General features: G+C 39.0%; 1 protein-coding gene across 1 annotated transcript in view; it reads left to right on the top strand.

The window, feature by feature from the left end:
* Positions 1 to 22,255, top strand: part of LOC150089919 (putative phospholipid-transporting ATPase IIA) — a 359,368-nt gene that overhangs the window by 243,620 nt on the left and 93,493 nt on the right. The gene's annotated exons all lie outside the window — the stretch shown is intronic.

Here is a 22,255-nt window from a genome sequence, read left to right as displayed (position 1 = left end):
ACACTGAATGTAGTACCACACAGTTGGTACGCTACTCTGGGGTTACTGCTACCCATATGCTGTACTTTACATTTGTCAATGTTAAAATTCAGTTGCCACCTCTCAATCCATCTGCTCAACTGTTCTAGATCCTGTTTCAGTATTATGCTATCATTACTGTTATTAACAACCCTGCCAACCTTCGTATCGTCTGCAAACTTAGACATTAACCCTGATATACCTACATCAATATCATGATACAGAAAACAACACTGGGCTGAACACTGAACCCTGTGGAACTCCATTAATAACATTAGTCCACAAAGAGCAGTGTTCCTTGATTACTACTCTCTGTCTTCTTCCACACAACCATCCTTTTATCCATTGTTAGCAATTTTCCCTTAATGCCATACCACTCCAATTTGTACAGTACTCTTCCATGTGCAACAGTATCAAAAGCTTTCGTGAAATCGAAGTATATGATATCAAGATTATTTTTTTCATCCAGTTCCTTTGTGACCACATCATAGTAACCAGTCGAATTTGTCAGACCATATTTTACCTTAACAAACTCATGATGTGTCTGAACTATAACTGCAGTCTTGTCTAGATGATCCTGCAGTGCTTCTTTAACCAGTGCTTCCATTAATTTCCCTGGAACAGAAGTTAATCTGACAGGTCTGTAATTATCCGTGTCACCCTTTGTGAATTGGGGTCATATTTGCACATCTCCAGTCCATGAGTCCAAGGAAGCTTACATAATTATGGATAAGGGTTTGCTTGCCTCCTTTAATATAACTGGATAGATCCCGTCCACCCCAGGTGTCTTTTTTATATTCAATTTCAACAATTTATCCTCAACTTTGCTCTCAGTTATTACAAAATCATTTAGCTGCCTGTTAGAGTTTGATAAGCTTCTGGCATCCACTTCCCTAAAGACATTCCTCATGTGTAAATGTAGATGCAAAATACTCACTCATTTTGTCAAATACCTCAGCAAAGATTGAACCGTTGATATCAAGTGGACCAATCTGATTCATGCCCTTCCTTCTAGAGTTTACATAATTAAAAGTCTTTGCTATTTATCTTTGCATCCTTTGCAAAAGATATCTCATAATCTGCCTTGGCTTGCCTAACTTCCTTTGTGACTTTATTACAGACTAGCTTACATCTACCATAGTCTTCTGTGTCACCTGAATTTTTCTTCTCTGCCACAAGTCTCATTAGTTCATCTGCCATGCATTTAGGCCGGAGCCTTAAACAGTATTTCTTAGTTGGGACAAAATACCTAGTAGCTTCCAAGATCACTTCCTTGAATGCTTCCCATTTAGAATTTTCTGTTTGTAACATCAGTTCGTCCTATTGTGTAGAATTTAAAAACTGTCTAAGACCATTGTATTCAACTTTATGAAAGCAAAAACCCTTCCCTTTACCCCTTCACTTTCACCTAGTGGTTCCTTTATCTGCAGATTCTTAATGTATGAAGAATCACTGTTGGTAAGCAGATCAAGAGTATTACTCCCTCTAGTTGCCTCTCTAACATGTTGCTGTAGAAAATAAGCATCCATTAAATCCACAAAAGCCTTGCTGGTGTGTGAGGGGGCCAATCCACAAAATTCCAATCAATATCTGGGAAGTTAAAATTCCCCATTATAAGACAGTCTTGATTTACTGGTCCACTCTGTTTCTCTGTATAGTTGTTCATTCTACTCCTCAGAGTCATTAGGCCTATAACATACTCCTACTCTCAATTTTTCTTTCTCAGTGCTTATGTCACACTACTGTTATACTGGGTGTGTGTTTATTATTATACTTCTTGCTTACTTATTAATTACTTACTTTCGTTCGTTCGGACTTCTCTGGACAACACATCTGTATGGCGGGACGTTTTCCTTCCTTAATCATTTGTTCAATGATAACCCCAGTATACTCATGTGATTGTCTAGTGGTTTTCATATTAGGACAATGATCTCGGCCCTCGGTAACCTATTCAAGGGAATAGGCACTGCAGCTTCGATCAGGCGTTGTGAAAATACTCAAACTCTTTCCAATTATAGGTAGAAATCAGAGTACCCGCAATATAAAGTTCTATATATAATTCTTTACTTACTCATTCGTGTGAATGGAGAATAGGCCTGAGGCATATGTTTAAAACAAAATATAGTTTAATATACTCCACTATAGAATTGATACATGTTTAAAAACTACTGCCCTAGCGGCAGTGACAAGCAAATCCTAAATCATTTGGTTACACAAATACAAGCTGATTTTATGGGAGTATTTAAGAGTTCTTAGCATTATTGATGTTTTGGAATTTAATGGGTTCTTCACATAGGTGTTCTTCGTGTGGATACTTCATCTCAGGCAAGGACTAGCATATGACATAATGGTTGTACAAACATGATGGGGTCAATACTAAAAATACTGCACTATTTAGGATAGCATGCTTAAGATACATCATTTACCTATTGTTAATTTGTGAAACTGACAATCTAAGTGATGCGCTATTTAAGATAGCGGTATTAGGACATTTTACAATTTATCAATGCTAACATAATTAATTATATTATTGAGGAGTAAGGTTTATGTATAGCTGTGGGATAACTTACCTAAATACGGATGACTCATTCTACGGGGGGCGGAACTCGGCGAGGGGATTCCGTGCTTTCGCAGCCTTCCTTCGGGTTCTGCTATCTTCGCTCGCTCATTCTGTATCTTCTTGCGCTGTTCTTCAAGCTTCTCTCTGTACAGTCATTCTGTAACGTAATTCCCGTTTCCAAAAACTTACTGTATTTTCTCACTCTCTCTCATACAGACTAACTAACCGACTGCTTCTACCAAAAACCACCACAAAACCACTGTCGTCTCTCCCGCTCTGTCGTCCACCGGGTATATCCTGCTTATCGCGGGAACTTTCACCTCCTCCTCCTCAGAGCTTGGTCACGGGTGGGACACTTTACTCACGCGGTTGACATCGGACAGCTGAACAGTGTTTGTCAGAGAGCGAAAGTTCGTATTTTCCTGGACTTGTGAACTTACTTCTGCGTGTAGCGACTGTTATCTTGAGTTAAGAAAATAATGGCAAAGGGAATTTATAACTGAGAAAGCAACCAAGTCGAATTTAACCATTCTATATTTGACAAGAAACTGATAGCGGTTAGTCATGTACGATTGGTATCTGTATTTTCTGCTGAAACGGCCAAAATAACTCTTTAGCAAGAAGGGGCACAGCAAAGGGGGGAGGGAAATGCATGGGAAATATCTGTAAATTAATATGAAAAATGTGGGCATTTTACACTCCTCGCCACTACCGCTGAGGATTTCAGTCGGGGTACACAACTAAGACTGAAATTCTCGACGTCCCTACTGGGGTTTGACTTTTTGTCGGGGGGGGCAACATAAACATTCCTCCTCTTACAGTGTAAAAAAAACTTAATTACTAACATATTATCTAGATATAATAAACTAAAATACAAGACAAACAAAACAAAGCGTATAGCACTTAGTTCACTGTGTGAACTTAATGTATTCACACTTCTCAATGCTGTTCCCTCTCCACATGGAGGCCATTGTCTGCACTTGTCTATTGAGAAATTGTTTTTTTTTTTCTCACCACTAAAGTCCGTGGTTCAGTTAACAGTTTCCCTGGTTTAAATAAGTGAGCATTTTGAAGCACAACAGAAAACAGATCTGGACTTCCAGGCTGAGGTTGTCAGGCAGTAAAAGAAAAGTTCTTCTGTAGTCCATGATTCGGTGAGGTTATTCTTCAGCAGGCTGGAGACACACTAAGGGAGCTTATCCCTCCAAGGAATGTTCTGGGCGCTGCTTCTGTTCATAGTCCTCACCTGTCTCACAGACACGACATAAAACATAAACAATCATACAATTAGTAACTGTCCTCAGGTCATGGACACAAAGCATCTGAGGTTAATTAAGCAAGTACATTATAATTGTATACATGTATCTAAACATCACAATAATATAAACATGAACTAATAACTAAAATGGATCATTGCAACATACATAAAAGAAATATCATATATGTAAGGTTGTGCAAGAATACTAAAGTTAGGTCTATTTTTGACTATTGTAGACATTAGCAGTATCCTTACACAGAAATGAATGGAATTGCAATCTCTTCTGTCTCCACGCTTCATGTTTTTTTTTTTTCTTATGTTTGGTCTAGTCTTCCTTGGCTGTTACCACACGGCCTGGTGGTAAACCACTTTCACTATTCAGTTCTCAGGAAGAGCTTTTCTTGCCTTTACTAGGCCGATGAATTCCAGCCACTGGGTGCAAAGGTTCACTGTGCGGACTGAACAGTGGTCCGCCAGGTGGTTCCAGGGATAATGAAAGGGATTGTTTCTTGCATCAGGCAAGAATTCTGGATTGGGACAGGAGAAGACTTTAACATCCACCACAGTCCGGGAGGGAAGGGTCTTTTCCAGGCTTCGTGCCTTTCTTTCTTCTATAGCTATCACTGTTTGGTATGGCTTTGTAAGGATGCTTAACCATGATCCGAAATGCCGAGACGCAAATGCTCCTGCCTTTGGGGTTGATGCAATATACTGATGGTCCCAACTTACTAGGGCAATCTCCTCTACTTTGAGTGCACTTTCTTGGTTACTGGCAAATAGAAAATCAATAACGATCCACCTCGAGAAAGGAGGAGGTGATCCAAGGGGGCGTGTCGTTGGTGACCGGGGAAGGGCAGGTGTGCTCCAGGTTGGGTGGAAAAAGCGATCCACCATCCCAAGTCCACGTTTAGAAACCTGCACCTCACCTTTCCAATTTAGGAAACTTTCCATGCCATGGTTCTCATAGTGACAGGGAAAACGCATTTCTAGAGCTGCCTTGTGTTTCCTCCTCATGGGTTGAGTCCGCCTTACTTCCTTTTGTTTCCGCTCTCGCTGGGCAAGCTGCTGTGGGGTTAGAATCAGCACAGCTCTGGAGGACTCCTGACAAGGACTTATGGGTTGATTAGGCGCTGGAATCTCCATTTTTGTGGGGGTCGCCCTCTGTATCCAACATAAAGGTGCTAGGAGGAAGGTCAGCATTCTAGCGATGAGGCATCGTATAGACTTGTGAAACACCACCATCGTGACTATGAGCAAGGGGGTGATTAAATAAAACTAGTTAGTGAAGAAATACTTTTATTCCTGCTTTCCTCTCTTCTATACTAAAGATTCGCTCCACTTACACCTGATTTTCCTGATTAGCACAACGTTCTATTTATCAGCAGCCTGGATTTTTGAAGGCACGAACATGAGTACACTACTTCAGCAATCTTGTTTCTGTCTTTTTTTTTCCATTATAGTCGATATTATCTGTGTGATTGTTCTATAATGTCCTTCTTACATTAATGCAATATCACTCACTACCCTACTTCTATAAATGATGAAGTTCTCATTAGTAGGTACTTCATTCAAAAGAAATTATTGATGGAATTAGAATTCTGATTAATATTGTTTTGAGGATTTCTTTCCACAGTGAAGTTTTTCTTTTCTCTTGTTTTTTTTTAAATATTATTTATATAGATATGTAGTACAAGAAGATGGATCCCAAGTCTAGATCTTGAAATTCAGAGGTTATCTCCTATTCACTTGATTTTTCTTTTCTTCAGGAAAATGATAAAAACAACTAGTAACTGGGTGGAACCAGCCGTTCCCAGGACAATTGCCTCACCTTGTTCCCAAAATAAAAAGACCAAATATGATTTTTTTTTTTTTGAATCCATTTGCTTGAACTTAAATTTTTGCTATGCAGTCAGAGAGAGAAAACACAAAGGGACTAGGGGGTTACCGGTCATGCCCCAGACCAAATGCATCCTTCCTCTCTGCATTTTCTTTTTTTTTTTGCATAATTTTATATACTTAAGGTATATTTGTGTGAGGAAAGTATTTGCTTTAATAATATTAGTTCAATGGTTATATTTGAATAGAATTCTGATATTAAATCACTGAGGTTTCTTTTCAGATTCATTAAAGTGATTCGTGCTCCTGTGTGAGATTTATAATGATAAGGTGAATTAATTTCTATTTTCCTACCTGTGCCATTTCATAACCTGCACTCATTTAGCCAACCATTTATCCAGCTGTTGATAAAACATACTGCCAGAATCCGACAAAACTGATCAATCTCTTCACCTCTGTGGTCATGTTCTTTGATCCTATGGTAAGCAAAACTTCGCTTATCCCCTCTCTCTCTCTCTCTTTTTTTTTTCCGAAATAACACAAAAGTCTTATTTTTTTTTTCTTTCACATTAGTACAGGAAGATGATCTTCTTATGTAAAAATCTTGATCTCCTGATGTCCTCACTTTTCTTTGTACTAGGAAAGTAATATGTGAATTAAAGAGAAACCTTTTCTCAATTGGTCCTACCACAGTTTAAGCAGAAATGCAAATTAACTTCCCAATCATTCCTCATTCTCTCCTCAAAAGGACTCATCCTTGCTCTTCAGATCTGCTCCTCTAGTTCTCAGTATTCTTTGTCCCTTTCATCTCATGCGTTTTTATGCAGGGGATGTGTATACATGTGTATATCCTTCCTCCTTCCCCGATTTAGCTATTAGATACAGATTCGGAATCGAACCTTTTGTACATTGAATGCCTTACAAGAATGCTAAAAAGATTTTTTTTTTTTCTCTCCTTTTTTTTTTCATATCTTCTCTCTTCTGTGTTTCCACCTGTGCCATTTATACTTCTCAATCCTTTTTCCCGCTTCCACTTTCTGTCACCAATCTTATTATTATTATTATTTTTTAAATTTACTGGTGCTGGTTCTGAAACTGGTCGTTCGGTGTACACAACTGTCTTGCCAAAGCATTCACTTTGCTAGTAACTGTAATTATGGCTTGTTTCTCCTTGAAATCGATACACATCACTATCCTCACTTTAGTCTCTCCAGGCATCTCTCAGAATACCTGCCAGATCAGAACTACTGCCATCGCTTGGTCGAAGGTATCTCTCAGCAAGATGTGGACCCAATATCCACTGAACTGCTCTTTCTATCCTATCTGGTGGCTCGCTTTGGCTTGTGTTTGCTTGAGTGTTGTTACTCTAATCTGGGGTGACACCTCTTTCTGCTTCAGCTACATTGCTGGAAGTATCAACCACTGTATCTGCTCTTTCCACTGAAGCTGTCTCTGGCACTAGTTCCTCTACTTGCGACTGGGACACCACAATTTCCTCTGATGGGGCATGAGTTACTCGGTCGCGACTACGTAAATTATATCCGTGGGTCTGAGTAGGTGCTTGCACAGCTCCTTCTGGTCTTACTAACTGATCTGTCCTTGGTTGGCCCTCCTGATTTCTTGGTGGGAGGGATGACAACGGGATTGATACGGGTAAGCTGGTCGGCCTGGACATAGTTGGACGGGGAATTATAGGTGGGATAAGATCACAATCCTCCACTGAAGGTTCATCAAAGATCCATGTCTCTTTGGGCACTGATGTAGTGCTTGTTTGGTCTGGTGAATTGCTATCTTCTGATTCCTCTGACTCCTCTACTCTCAGTTCGGGAAACACTTTCCTGTCAATAACCTTTGTCAGTTTGTCCACGTGCACAATTTGTTTATCTTTAGGGTTATACAGGTGCTGTATTTCATAATTCACTAATGATGGCTGACTGATCACACGGTAGGGACCTGTGCTCAATCGAGCCAATTTCTTTGTAGTGCCCACTTTTATCTTAGGGGTAAAAAGATAAACAAGGCTTCCTACACGGATGTTTTTGTCTACTGCAACGGATGCTCTACGATCCTCTTGCCTCTGCACCGCCTCTTCCAAGTGTTGGGAGACGATTTCATAGGATCTGCGAAGGCGTGCACACAATAGTGCTGCATAGTTCTCCAAAGACGCATATGAATGTCTCTCTTTGGAATGCCATAAGTCAGATGGCAACATCAAATCTCTGCCATACATTAAAAAGTTTGGCGATTCCTGTGTGGAACTATGAGTTGCCGCATGGTATGCAGCGATTGCTAGTGGGGCCATGACATCCCAGTCCGTTTGAGACTCGTTCACCACATGAGACAGGATGTTTGCCAAGGTGCGGTTTAGACGTTTGACCTTTGCATTGGCTTGGGGGTGGAAGGGGGTCGTATGAAGCTGATGAATATCTAGCTTTTTACACACCTGTCGTAACAGTTATGACATGAAGTTAGTGCCCTGATCTGTTAGGATGTATTTAGGGATCCCATGTCTCGAGATCACATTGTTTATGAAAGCTGTGGCCACTTCCTCAGCCTTCTGGGTATGCAGTGGGATTACTTCTGCGTAACGCGTAAAGTTGTCCATTGCCATCAGTAAATATTTGTGTCCTTTCAAAGTCATTGGAAGGGGTCCCAACATGTCCAAGGACACTCGGACCCAAGGTGAGTTCTCATTAGGAACTCTCATCAGGGCTGCTTTTGCCTTAGGGTTATACCCTCTACGCTCCAAACACGATGGACAAGTCTCCACATAATTCTTGACGTCGCCAAAAAGGCCTAGCCAGAAAAAGTGTTTTCTAACCTTCTCTAACGTCTTGTGTAGGGCCAGGTGGCCCCCGCTGAGAAAACCGTCGTGACAGGACTTCAACACTTCTGCTTTCAAGCTGGTTGGAACTACTAACTGTTCACAGGGCTCTGAGCGAGTAGCTCCATGGTCAGGTAAAGTGTAGTGATACAGTATCCTGTCCTCACTCAGATAGAAGGAGTCTGGGATTTTACTTGTTGCCTGGAGTGCTCCTTCTAATTGCTCAATTAACTCCTGCAAATTAGGGTCCTCTCTTTGGAGATTCCTAATCAAAGTTCTGGTTTGTTGTTGCGGCATGATCAGTGACTCTATGGTGGGATTTGCTGCTATAGGAGCAACTAATTCAGCAGTTTTGGGTTTCTTAAGCCCCTTTTGTCTTTCCTCTTCCTCTAACACTGGCCTTGAAAGGAAATCGGCATTTGAGTGAAGTCGGCCCGGCCTGTATATGATTTTGAAATTGTATTCTTGTAGAAGCATACTCCAGCGAGCTAATCTGGGGGATGGATTCTTTAAGTGAAGAAGATAGCTTAATGGTTGGTGGTCTGTTATTAGTGTGAAACTGGAGGCTATTAAGAATGGTCTGAACTGTGATACCGCAAAGACTATTGCCAAAGCTTCCTTTTCTGTGGTACTATACATAGTCTCTGCTTTCTTTAGTAGTCTGGAGGCGTAAGCGATTGGCTGTCTTTGATTTTCGTCAACTTGTTGCTCTAGCACAGCCGAGATTGCATAATTAGATGCGTCAGAGGACACAAAAAATGGTTTAGAAAAGTCAGGGTAAATCAATAGGGGTGGTGTGGTCAAAGCGACCTTCAGCTTGTCGAAGGCCTCTTGGGCGGCACTGTTCCAGAAAAAGGGGGTGTTCTTTTTTGTAAGTTGGGTTAGCGGCCTGACTATCTCTGCGTACTCTGGGACAAACTTTCTGTAAAATCCTGTCATCCCAAGAAACGATCGCACTTGCTTCATTGTTCTTGGCTCTCGACACTCTCGAACGGCCTTCACGTTCGCTGGATCGGGACGGACACCGTCCTTATCAATGAGATGACCTAAGTATTTTATTTGCTCTTTTAGGAACTCACACTTCTTTGGTTTCAGCTTCAGATCGTACTTTCTCAGGCGCTGGAAAACTTTCTCAAGCTTCGAAAGGTGTGAGGACCAAGATTTCGACACTATGATTATGTCGTCTAAGTAAGCGAAAATGGAATCTCGTTGTAAATTATCCAAGACAAGCCCCATTGCTCTCACAAAACTAGATGGCGCGTTTTTTAACCCAAAAGGCATGCGCCGGTATTGTAGTAGCGATTCCCCTGTAGTAAAAGCTGTCTTGTGGCGGTCCGCAGGGTGCACTTCAATCTGGTGGAATCCGGCTTTGAGGTCCAAAGAGCTGAAGTAGCGCGCGCCTCCCAGAAGTTCAAGTATCTCACTCATGGAAGGGATCGGGTATGCGTCAGAGATCGTCTTGGCGTTAAGTTTCCTGAAGTCAATACATAACCTGTATCCCCCACCTCGCTTCTTCACCAGAACAATGGGCGCGGCATACGGAGAACAGCTGGGTTCAATGATGTTTGAATCTAGGAGTTCTTGGACCTGGTTGCGAATCTCATCCTTTAGTAAAAAGGGGGTTCTGTAAGCATTCTGTCTAACAGGAATGTTGTCTGTCAATTTAATTCTGTGTTGGATAACTTTTGAGTTGCCTAGTTGGGCTGGTGATTTGGCAAACACATCCCAGTATTTGCGTAACAGGTCTGATAATTGGTGTCTTTGATCGGCAGTCAGGTGATCAAGCTTAAAGTCCTCTATGGTCACTGGAGAAACTTCCCTTTTTCCTCTTTCCTGGCTCTTAGGGTTAATTGATTGAGGATTCAGGTGCTCCAGACTCGCAATACCCATGCCTTTTGGAAGATGCAGCGGTTCCGCTGTTAAATTGGCGACGAGCACAGATATTTTCCCACTTTCGTCTACCTGGTCTACCGAATATTTCACTGCTAAATCATCCCGCTTTAAGTTTGAATTTGGCCCTGCTAATACTAGTTGTTTGGGAGGAGCAGCAAGCTGGTCACAAGATACTGTTACCACCTGTTCTGTGCTTGCTGGGAGCACATGTTTACATGTAAGCTTAGCAACTGTGGGTGTGGAATTCACCAATTGTTGCCGAATATCCCCTTCTCTCAGGCAAATCCCTAATGGAACTGATCGTATGATCCCTTTACCTAAGTCTAGGCTGAATGAAAACTTCCTTAATATGTTCAAACCGAGGATGATATCATATTTGCCACTAAAATTTTTTGAAGTAACCAGAACTTTCTCCCTAAAAGTTGCCTTATCTAATTTAATATTAGCAGTTACTGTAGTGTGTATTGGCACAATATTTCCCGAAACTCCGGTTACAGTTAATTCTGGAGGTCTGAAATCTAACGATGTATCATTTTTAATTTTATTAAATAAATCTGCACTCATTAAAGAAACGCCAGCACCTGTGTCTAAAAGAAATCTAGTTTTAATGTTTTGTACAGATCCCAATACCACAGGTAATTTAGTATTATCCTCCAGAATGTAAATGCCATGTTGTGTTCTGATGTCTCTGACTTCTGGCTTACTAACTTTACTAAAGTTAGGGGTTGGCAAAAGAGTTTTATTACATCGCGGATCCTTCCTACTAAGTTTAGAACCCCTTTTTAGTCATAAATCTCTATCTCTATCTCGCCTGTAGCTTCCAGTATTTGTATAATTATTTTGTCTGCCCTGAAATGTTTTTGGCCGAATTTGCCCCTGAATATGCTCATTCCTATATGTTCCTCTCCTTATCCTAGAATAAGAGTCTATATTACTCCTATTATGATCATCATAATACATTCTATTGGCGACCTGATCCCGATTTTCATTAAAATTACAATATTGATTATTAGCATAGGACGTCCTAACTTTTGGAGATGCAGTGTACATGTCCGTTTCGTAATTCGTGCACGGGCGGCTGCGGAAAAGTTGAGTGGGTTGATGGAAGCTCGGACGGTCGTCAAAAATGCGTCTTTCCCTTCGTTCGCGATTGTTTACCATATTTCTGGCTGCCTGCTGCCGGCCGTAGTATGGCAAGATTATGCGTCTTTCCGGGCGGTCAACGACCTCTGGTCTGAAGGTCACGTTAGCGTCGGTTAGCGGATCTACTGCGCTGTCCGAGTGGAGGTAGGTAGCGCCTAATGCTGCCTGACCGTAGGGAGGGGGAAATTTTCCCACCTGCATAGTTTGCATCTGCTGACTCAGGGCGGCTATCTGTGTCTCTAAATTGTTGATTGTTGCGTGATTTATTGATAATGAACTTAACGATTGTTGTAAGTCGCGTATTTGATCTTGAATGTGTTTGGGATTGTTTTCCTGTCGCTCCCGTTCACTCTCGTCCCTTACAGGACTATTTATAACATGTAAAGGGACAGTTTTTGTGTGAGTAAGCTGGTCATTAATTTCCTCTCTCTTCGAAATCTCAATTGCCTGTGAAAAAGTTAAAGGATTGTGTGTAAGCACCATTTTTCTAATTTTTCCCGATATGCCCCTAAGGAATTGGGCCAGCATTGCCTGGTCTAGAATGTTTAATACTTCAGGTGTCTCTCCCTGAATTTTGAAAGCTGCCCTTGCCAAATTCCTCACGCGCGCGCTATAACTCGCAATGGTTTCCGAAGGTTCTTGCACAGCACTGGCGAACTGCTGAAGGGAGGTGATAATTGGTTCCCTTTTTTCGAACTGAGCCAAAAAAACATTCTTAAATATGTTGTAATTCTTTTCCCCGCGTAATTCAAAGGATTGGGCTAAAAAGTCCGCTGCCGAAGCGCGAAGTTTAGATTTCGAGACTGCCAAAAGTTCTCTGTGTCCCCAGAGTGCTAATTCTCCAACACTCTCCAAAGTTTCGAAAAACAGTTGGACTGAAGGGCCTTCATCATTTTTGCCAAAGAATAATGGCACAAGACTTAAAAATCCCGCAATATTCGCTGAATGTGGTCTGTCTGGTTCTGGGGTGGGTGGTGGCTGTTGTGTTTGAGGTAGGGGGGATGATGTTCCTGATGTTTGAGGCATCTGATCCTCCATTTTTTTTTTTTTTAAATTTACTAGGAATGGGGAAATTTAATTGCTAATTTTGGGCCCCTGTCTTCCAAAATAATGTGATTACCTGTTGCTGAAACAAAATTATGATGTTAGTAATCACTTATTTAGAACAAGAGTGTGTTATAGCATGTAGTCATTTGTTTATTAAATCTAATTATAAGAATAGCAATAATTTATTAATTAGTGTAGATGTCCTGTGTTGTTGCAAAGGAGTAATGCCTCTTATCTATTCTCTTAATGCACGAAATCAACAATCTTACTACTTATCAGTAATCCGTTTAGATTCTTTCTCTTTGCGACTTCTTCTTCTGTGTAGACAGTTTTTCATCCCGCAAAATATTTAATCCTGGTCACGGCACCAGTGTTATACTGGGTGTGTGTTTGTTATTATACTTCTTGCTTACTTATTAATTACTTACTTTCGTTCGTTCGGACTTCTCTGGACAACACATCTGTATGGCGGGACGTTTTCCTTCCTTAATCATTTGTTCAATGATAACCCCAGTATACTCATGTGATTGTCTAGTGGTTTTCATATTAGGACAATGATCTCGGCCCTCGGTAACCTATTCAAGGGAATAGGCACTGCAGCTTCGATCAGGCGTTGTGAAAATACTCAAACTCTTTCCAATTATAGGTAGAAATCAGAGTACCCGCAATATAAAGTTCTATATATAATTCTTTACTTACTCATTCGTGTGAATGGAGAATAGGCCTGAGGCATATGTTTAAAACAAAATATAGTTTAATATACTCCACTATAGAATTGATACATGTTTAAAAACTACTGCCCTAGCGGCAGTGACAAGCAAATCCTAAATCATTTGGTTACACAAATACAAGCTGATTTTATGGGAGTATTTAAGAGTTCTTAGCATTATTGATGTTTTGGAATTTAATGGGTTCTTCACATAGGTGTTCTTCGTGTGGATACTTCATCTCAGGCAAGGACTAGCATATGACATAATGGTTGTACAAACATGATGGGGTCAATACTAAAAATACTGCACTATTTAGGATAGCATGCTTAAGATACATCATTTACCTATTGTTAATTTGTGAAACTGACAATCTAAGTGATGCGCTATTTAAGATAGCGGTATTAGGACATTTTACAATTTATCAATGCTAACATAATTAATTATATTATTGAGGAGTAAGGTTTATGTATAGCTGTGGGATAACTTACCTAAATACGGATGACTCATTCTACGGGGGGCGGAACTCGGCGAGGGGATTCCGTGCTTTCGCAGCCTTCCTTCGGGTTCTGCTATCTTCGCTCGCTCATTCTGTATCTTCTTGCGCTGTTCTTCAAGCTTCTCTCTGTACAGTCATTCTGTAACGTAATTCCCGTTTCCAAAAACTTACTGTATTTTCTCACTCTCTCTCATACAGACTAACTAACCGACTGCTTCTACCAAAAACCACCACAAAACCACTGTCGTCTCTCCCGCTCTGTCGTCCACCGGGTATATCCTGCTTATCGCGGGAACTTTCACCTCCTCCTCCTCAGAGCTTGGTCACGGGTGGGACACTTTACTCACGCGGTTGACATCGGACAGCTGAACAGTGTTTGTCAGAGAGCGAAAGTTCGTATTTTCCTGGACTTGTGAACTTACTTCTGCGTGTAGCGACTGTTATCTTGAGTTAAGAAAATAATGGCAAAGGGAATTTATAACTGAGAAAGCAACCAAGTCGAATTTAACCATTCTATATTTGACAAGAAACTGATAGCGGTTAGTCATGTACGATTGGTATCTGTATTTTCTGCTGAAACGGCCAAAATAACTCTTTAGCAAGAAGGGGCACAGCAAAGGGGGGAGGGAAATGCATGGGAAATATCTGTAAATTAATATGAAAAATGTGGGCATTTTACACTCCTCGCCACTACCGCTGAGGATTTCAGTCGGGGTACACAACTAAGACTGAAATTCTCGACGTCCCTACTGGGGTTTGACTTTTTGTCGGGGGGGGGCAACATAAACATTCCTCCTCTTACAGTGTAAAAAAACTTAATTACTAACATATTATCTAGATATAATAAACTAAAATACAAGACAAACAAAACAAAGCGTATAGCACTTAGTTCACTGTGTGAACTTAATGTATTCACACTTCTCAATGCTGTTCCCTCTCCACATGGAGGCCATTGTCTGCACTTGTCTATTGAGAAATTGTTTTTTTTTTTCTCACCACTAAAGTCCGTGGTTCAGTTAACAGTTTCCCTGGTTTAAATAAGTGAGCATTTTGAAGCACAACAGAAAACAGATCTGGACTTCCAGGCTGAGGTTGTCAGGCAGTAAAAGAAAAGTTCTTCTGTAGTCCATGATTCGGTGAGGTTATTCTTCAGCAGGCTGGAGACACACTAAGGGAGCTTATCCCTCCAAGGAATGTTCTGGGCGCTGCTTCTGTTCATAGTCCTCACTTGTCTCACAGACACGACATAAAACATAAACAATCATACAATTAGTAACTGTCCTCAGGTCATGGACACAAAGCATCTGAGGTTAATTAAGCAAGTACATTATAATTGTATACATGTATCTAAACATCACAATAATATAAACATGAACTAATAACTAAAATGGATCATTGCAACATACATAAAAGAAATATCATATATGTAAGGTTGTGCAAGAATACTAAAGTTAGATCTATTTTTGACTATTGTAGACATTAGCAGTATCCTTACACAGAAATGAATGGAATTGCAATCTCTTCTGTCTCCACGCTTCATGTTTTTTTTTTTTCTTATGTTTGGTCTAGTCTTCCTTGGCTGTTACCACACGGCCTGGTGGTAAACCACTTTCACTATTCAGTTCTCAGGAAGAGCTTTTCTTGCCTTTACTAGGCCGATGAATTCCAGCCACTGGGTGCAAAGGTTCACTGTGCGGACTGAACAGTGGTCCGCCAGGTGGTTCCAGGGATAATGAAAGGGATTGTTTCTTGCATCAGGCAAGAATTCTGGATTGGGACAGGAGAAGACTTTAACATCCACCACAGTCCGGGAGGGAAGGGTCTTTTCCAGGCTTCGTGCCTTTCTTTCTTCTATAGCTATCACTGTTTGGTATGGCTTTGTAAGGATGCTTAACCATGATCCGAAATGCCGAGACGCAAATGCTCCTGCCTTTGGGGTTGATGCAATATACTGATGGTCCCAACTTACTAGGGCAATCTCCTCTACTTTGAGTGCACTTTCTTGGTTACTGGCAAATAGAAAATCAATAACGATCCACCTCGAGAAAGGAGGAGGTGATCCAAGGGGGCGTGTCGTTGGTGACCGGGGAAGGGCAGGTGTGCTCCAGGTTGGGTGGAAAAAGCGATCCACCATCCCAAGTCCACGTTTAGAAACCTGTCTGCTTACATTAGAAGCAAAAACATTAGCAATATTTTATTACGTAATAGTCGTAATAAAATACGTAAGTATTTTATTATGATTATTTAATGTTTTGGTTACAAATGTGTGTTCAATCTTGGGTGGTCGGCACCTAACCCTATTTTTCCCATTGGGCTTGTTATTTATATTGCATGATTTTGCATTGCACAAGGGTTTCTAGGAACACAACTATTGTGCTATACGAGGACTGACTGTACAGCTAATCCATGGACGGTGAATGCTAAAATCTCTCTCTCTCTCTCTCTCTCTCTCTCTCTCTCTCTCTCTCTCTCTCTCTCTCATTCTAGATATCATATGTAGAAGAGCCATCAACTTTATGAAGGTTGATATACAGATGGCTCGATGGGGATGTCATCTTGCTACTATTTTGTAAAAATGGAGTTCTGTGATAAATACTTTTTTTTTTAATCACGCTGTTGCAGTTATGAAGATAAATGATGATACACTGCCATGTTATGAGCTCTAAATCTTGGTGTGTGAAAATCTGCCTGCTCAGACACTTAGATTTAAAAAAAAAAAAAAAAAAAAAAATGTTTCAGAAAATCTTTACTGCATTATGTATTTCTGTCTGTATTTCTTGGAGATCATATTCATCCTCCTGTGACAGAGCTCGGTATTTTACTTTTTAGAAACAGCTGCATTTATTCACAAGTAGACCTAAAATAAATAATATCATATTTAATTTGTAATATCACCTACTAGGTAATATCTGATAATAATAATAATGCAGTAAAATTTCATTTAAACAGGCTATATGGGGGTAAGACCTGTCTGCTAAAGGTGATTGCCTGTTAAACTCAAAAAATAAATATACACAGTTGCCAAAGTTTCTAGAATATTGAAAAAGTGCTATATTATGAAATAAAAAAATATTAAATGTTGTACTACTGTATTTTTTGTCATTTTAGTGTAGAGTAGAGGAGTTTGAATCTTTTACATATTGTATAATTGCAGTGGAAACTAACTAAAGGTTATTCAGAGTCTAAAGAGCTCTCAGATACACTTGCTAGAGGTTCAAGTGACTCTCTGTTGATCTCTTATATGATATCAATAGAGAGTGGACACTGCTCAGTAGGCTGACGCAAGGTGATGATAAGGAAAAAGTGATGACTAAGGAAAGTTCCCTGGCAGTAAAAATGTTTTAACTTATGGAAGATCTGATGAAATTGATGATAAATAATGGTAAAGACCCAATGTAGCCGAGTCGTTAACTAAAAGAATGCAGTAGCTTATGTGTTTGAATGGATTGTAGTTCACACCTGTGTGACTGCTAAATACCTTAAGGACTGTATTCATTATTGAAATGATCAATTGTAAACTCCTCTGAGCTAGTGGTTGTGTAAGAGTATAAATAAAAGTTTTTCTTTTTTATTGGGTAATGTATGGACAGAAAGCCTGGTTTAGTAGATACTTTCCATTATTTCTGAAGTCTGTTAAATTGAAGTATAGTTAAAGTAAGGGTTTTCTGTAATGGTAGTGGATGTAATATGCGTTACATCCACCGTCTTACAAGTTTCCTTGCAGGTAGGCACATTATTCTAATGATTTCTTTTATATTGTTATCTTTTGTTCTACCTTCTGATTCTTCTGTTGTTTGTCTTGGAAACAATCTCTTCATCAGTTAAGCACAATCCACCAGTTTCCATATCACAATCAACAGTTGTGAGATCATTCCAGCTATCAACTGGAACAGTCAGAACTTGTTTTTAGAAATCCAGCTAATCTGAAACAATTTGCAATTGGGTTTTCAGTAACCGTGTTCTGTTCTTTCTGTTTCATTATCTTTTTTACTAAAACAAATATGGTTATGTCTCCATGGCTATGTTGGAAATAAAAACACTATACCTCAAAGCTAAATGCCACAATTGAATTAAGTGTTACCGCTGCTGATGGGATGGAAGCAACAACTCTTATGCAGTTTTAGAAGGAGAGTGTAATATCATTATCACAATGAGAAACATTACTGTAAGCTGAATAGTCGTCAAGCAAACCACTATGAAGGGTTACTGGAGAAAATGTTGCCTGTAGTTTGTCCATGACAATTAAGATTTCCAAAAAAAACAAAAATACCACAATGGAAATTTTATGCATAGTGAAACACCTTAAAGATAATGAAGGTATGATGAGTTGCTCAAGTCTCATAGAGAAGAGCTCACAACAAATGATTTGATTGAGTTGCAGGTGCAAATTGAAGAAAGGGATGCTAGATTATGAAATCTCCTGCACCCCTTAAAAGAGCCAGAAACTCAATTGTTTAAGAGAAATCATTATAAAATTGGAAGAGACAATATAGGAGTCACAGGATTCTGATCCTAGTGTTGAAAAAAAGCAACAGTGTTGTCAGAAACCTTTGTGATGTCACCATTTGCTATAAAATTCTCTGTGATGAAAAGAAGAAGACAACTTGCCAGACTGGATCGGTTTATCAGGTATGCAAGTAATTATTTATTCATATTGAATTTAAAAAAAAAAAAAAACAAACAAACAATCAAATTACTTGCTGATTGATTGATTTTACTGGTGCAAAAACGACTACGGTTATACTGTGCCAAGAAAATAAAATTATATAATTAGAAAATAAAAAAAAAATAAAATCCCTAGGAACATATATCTCTGCAAGTTACAAGTTCAGGTGGCAATTTAATATTTGGTTAATATACATTTGGTTAAAATATGCTTCAGGAGGGTTGTTCTGACTATTTTTTCATGTCTTTCTACTTGCAATTGACAATGACCATGCTCTTTCCATGAGTGTATGAATACTACTGTTATGAAGGAGTATGACATGATCTGGAATTAGTATATTGGCTTGCACACATTGGTTTACAGTATACTGAAGTTGTTAAGGACAGGGCATGGTCATTTTCAATCTGTTGTAAATTTTAGAACATTTGAATGTACATTTAGATATGCTGAAAATGTTGTTTCTTTCTCTGGAAGAGAATGGTGAATATGAATATCACTGATCTCTTCTGTGGTTAGAAGAAAACATCAAATTCAGAAGTTTCCATAACTAAATTGCGGATCTGTTGACTGACTGGTGAATCCTCAGTCAACAGATCCTCAGTCAAGAGAAATAAATATAGAATTATTTAAACATAATGAAAGGGCTTTACATATATCTGTTTTCATAAGTCAGAAGAGTGTTGAGGACTGATTGGGGGATAAAGGGATGAGTGTTAAATCTGTTATATGATTGCTTTTTCATCCTGGTCATGACTTATGTTTCTGTAGCTTGGCCGCATAGAATTACTCACTTGCATGTAAAAAGGCATATATTACAAGCACAAAGGTTCCCTCTCTTGTTCATTACCAGGGCCTGTTGCACAGTCTCTTCTGATGCACACCAGGCTGGCAAATTACTTGTGGACCTTCAGATAATATTAGCTGCCTTAATGTACTGTACACAAAAAAATTTAAGGCTTACAGTTCTGGATATCATGTCATGTCCCGAGGAGGGTAGGCAGTACTTTAGAAACGATGTTAAAGAAGAGAATTATAGCCCAGTTGTTGCTGATATGACAACAATGATTGGAAAATTCTGAGAAAGGGTGTACAACTTATAAATTTCTACCATGTAGAGATATTTAATACGAGAAATAAGCCCTGGCTACAATTTGGATTGAGTGCTGCCTTCTTGGTCACTGGGCATGGACTTGCAAAGAGATTGTTTGAGCCAGGCCTAACAGCCAGTGGATTGTGTACATGTGGCAAAGAGGAGACTTCTGAGCATAGGATGTTGAGTTGTGTGAACTACCTAGACTTGAGAATGCAATTAGAGATCTTAATAGGAAATTTGGAGCAGCTTGGTGTTGGAGCCATGTTTGTTGACAAGAATATTTTTGCTCATTTTAATAATTTTGTGGTAACAGTGTTTAAAAGGAGAGCACAATTGCAGCTAGATAGTCGACACCCAGTGGCAGGGATGGTAACCCTGTCCATTTGGGATAGGCAGGATGACGAGCAATGGAAATCTAATGTTCTATCTCTCTTGACTGGGGCCAGTGGCGATGTGCTCTCCTTAGTTTATAGTTGAGTTGAGTTTATTTTGCACTTTTTTTATTTATTTATAAAGTTTTAACACAATCATTGTAACTAAACATTAAGTCAAGATCCACTTATAAACTTCAGTTTGGTGGTGGATCTGGCAGATGGTATTTTGCATGTATATATCATAAGTGTTGTTCTGTGTTCTTTCAACTTAGTAACATCTCTTTCCAAATGTTTTTCAGTCAGTTGCATGGTTGATCGGAATACTAGTATGTAATGAAACAACGTCATAGAATATAAGTATATGTTTATCACTGATTTCTTGTTCTTTTAAACATTAACTCCTGGGAAAATTTGGTGACAAACTCAGTATGGCCCACTAAAGGTTTTAGTAGTGATGAAATATATTTTGCCAAGTTACAAGTTCAATTCTCAATATTGAAAATTATTGAACATAAGGGTACTTGGAGTTTATGGTGATAAATGTCCCTAAAAATGTTCTCAGTTGCAGTCCATAATGTTGAAACTCCAGTGCTGCTTTTTATTTATTTTGGCTTGCATGTGCCATTTTCTAAAAGTAAGGAATTCACCTTCTCACTAATCCATTCATTGAGGGAGGACGTATTACCTTATATATTGTTCCCCAAGGTGTTCTGATGCTTTGTTTTGTACCCTGATCTATTCAAAACCACCGTAGCATGGCCCTCATTTGCTGGGCAACTACGTTATTTGAACTATCATTCTGTTTGTCTTTTAATGTTTGAATCTGTCATTTAGATAGATTACATTTTGCTCTTCTAGCTGATCTCAAGAAGTCAAAAACTTTGAAACAAGTGTCCCACTATTTCCTGAAGTAGATCTTTAAGACTGGCTTCTATCTCCCATAATTGTTTGTATCAATAGAACATGTGGAGAAGTAATGGAAAATTTTGGACCTAAATTCAGTATATCTATCTATTTTTATGATAAAGTTTGTTGACTTAGGTTCAAAGCAAATTTCCTATTGAGGTCTTGATTGTTGTCCCATTGAGTTTGTTCTGTTCTTCATCCCTGATATTGTTCTTAGTGTAACCTATGTAATTTCTGTATATGTCATGACCTCAATTTTTGTGACACAAGAAGCTTTGTTAATAACTGTAGTCATAAGTGAACAAAATAATTAGTTGTTTAAATGTCTCCTTATAAGTACACTTACTTACCCTCCTCTTTTTGTATTCCAAATTTATTAGATCTTTGTGCATCTACTCTATTCAGCATTTCAATATTCGACTTTGAAACCTTAATAAGTCTTCCCAGCTTGTTGTGTCAGAACATTAGTTTGATTTGGAAATCTTTGAGGATAACTTAGTGGTCAAGCACCTTTGAGTAAATGTGTGATGCTGTTTATCTTTAGTATCGGTGATATAAAGTTTTTGAATTAAACTCACTGCTTGCCATGTCTCTTGGTTGCACATAGAATATATATGGCCGAAAAATCTTTGAAGTTGGTAACTGGATACATGAATAATTCTTGATTAATCCAACCAAATTTTAGAATATATTTATTTATTATTAGATAAATAAATATACAGTCAATTCTGGTTATTTGGTACACATCGGGGACTACTGCATTTTGGCCCGATTAAGCGGCTGCTCCAATTATTCGAAGTTTCATGTAAAAAAAGTTAAAATCACAATGGACCCCTGCTTTACAATTGGTTCACTGTACAATAAAATCACGATGGAGTCATCATAGTAAAGTACCGTTCACTATACGATGTGTAGTAAGAGCCGGTCATTGTGATCACGTTTGTGAATTGAATTTTAATTCTATTAAACAGCGATTCTAATTAGCGAAAATAGGAGGAATATTATCCGCAGGCTATAAAAGTAAAGATATATTAAGCACAAATTTACCCTTTATTACCTTGCCAATTAAAATATTAAATGATACATGAAAATCGGAAGAATATACATGATAATCGGAATAATTAATTTTTACTGTAATATGTACATACTAACTAGTTGACATTTCTGTTCACTGACATTTGTGGGTATTAAATTTTAACACAATTGACATTTGTGTTAAAATTTAAAACAGTAGAAAGATGAGCAATCAATAACAAAGAACATGGCACACACAAGTTGCAAGTAACACGATACGCACAAGTGAGAACGGAGTAACAAGTTTTGAAGCTTTAAAAATAGGAATTAAGAGAAGATTCTGAAAATTAATTTTTTTATAGGGTTGAAGATTTCATGGAAGTGTAAACACATTTCATCATAATAACCCACAGAATT

This window comes from Mastigoproctus giganteus, chromosome 2, assembly GCF_048544385.1.
Source record: "Mastigoproctus giganteus isolate SK-2022 chromosome 2, ASM4854438v1, whole genome shotgun sequence".
Classification (NCBI taxonomy): Eukaryota; Metazoa; Arthropoda; class Arachnida; order Uropygi; family Thelyphonidae; genus Mastigoproctus; species Mastigoproctus giganteus.
The sequence above is the reverse complement of the archived record's forward strand: the minus strand, read 5'-3'. Positions and strand labels throughout refer to the sequence as shown.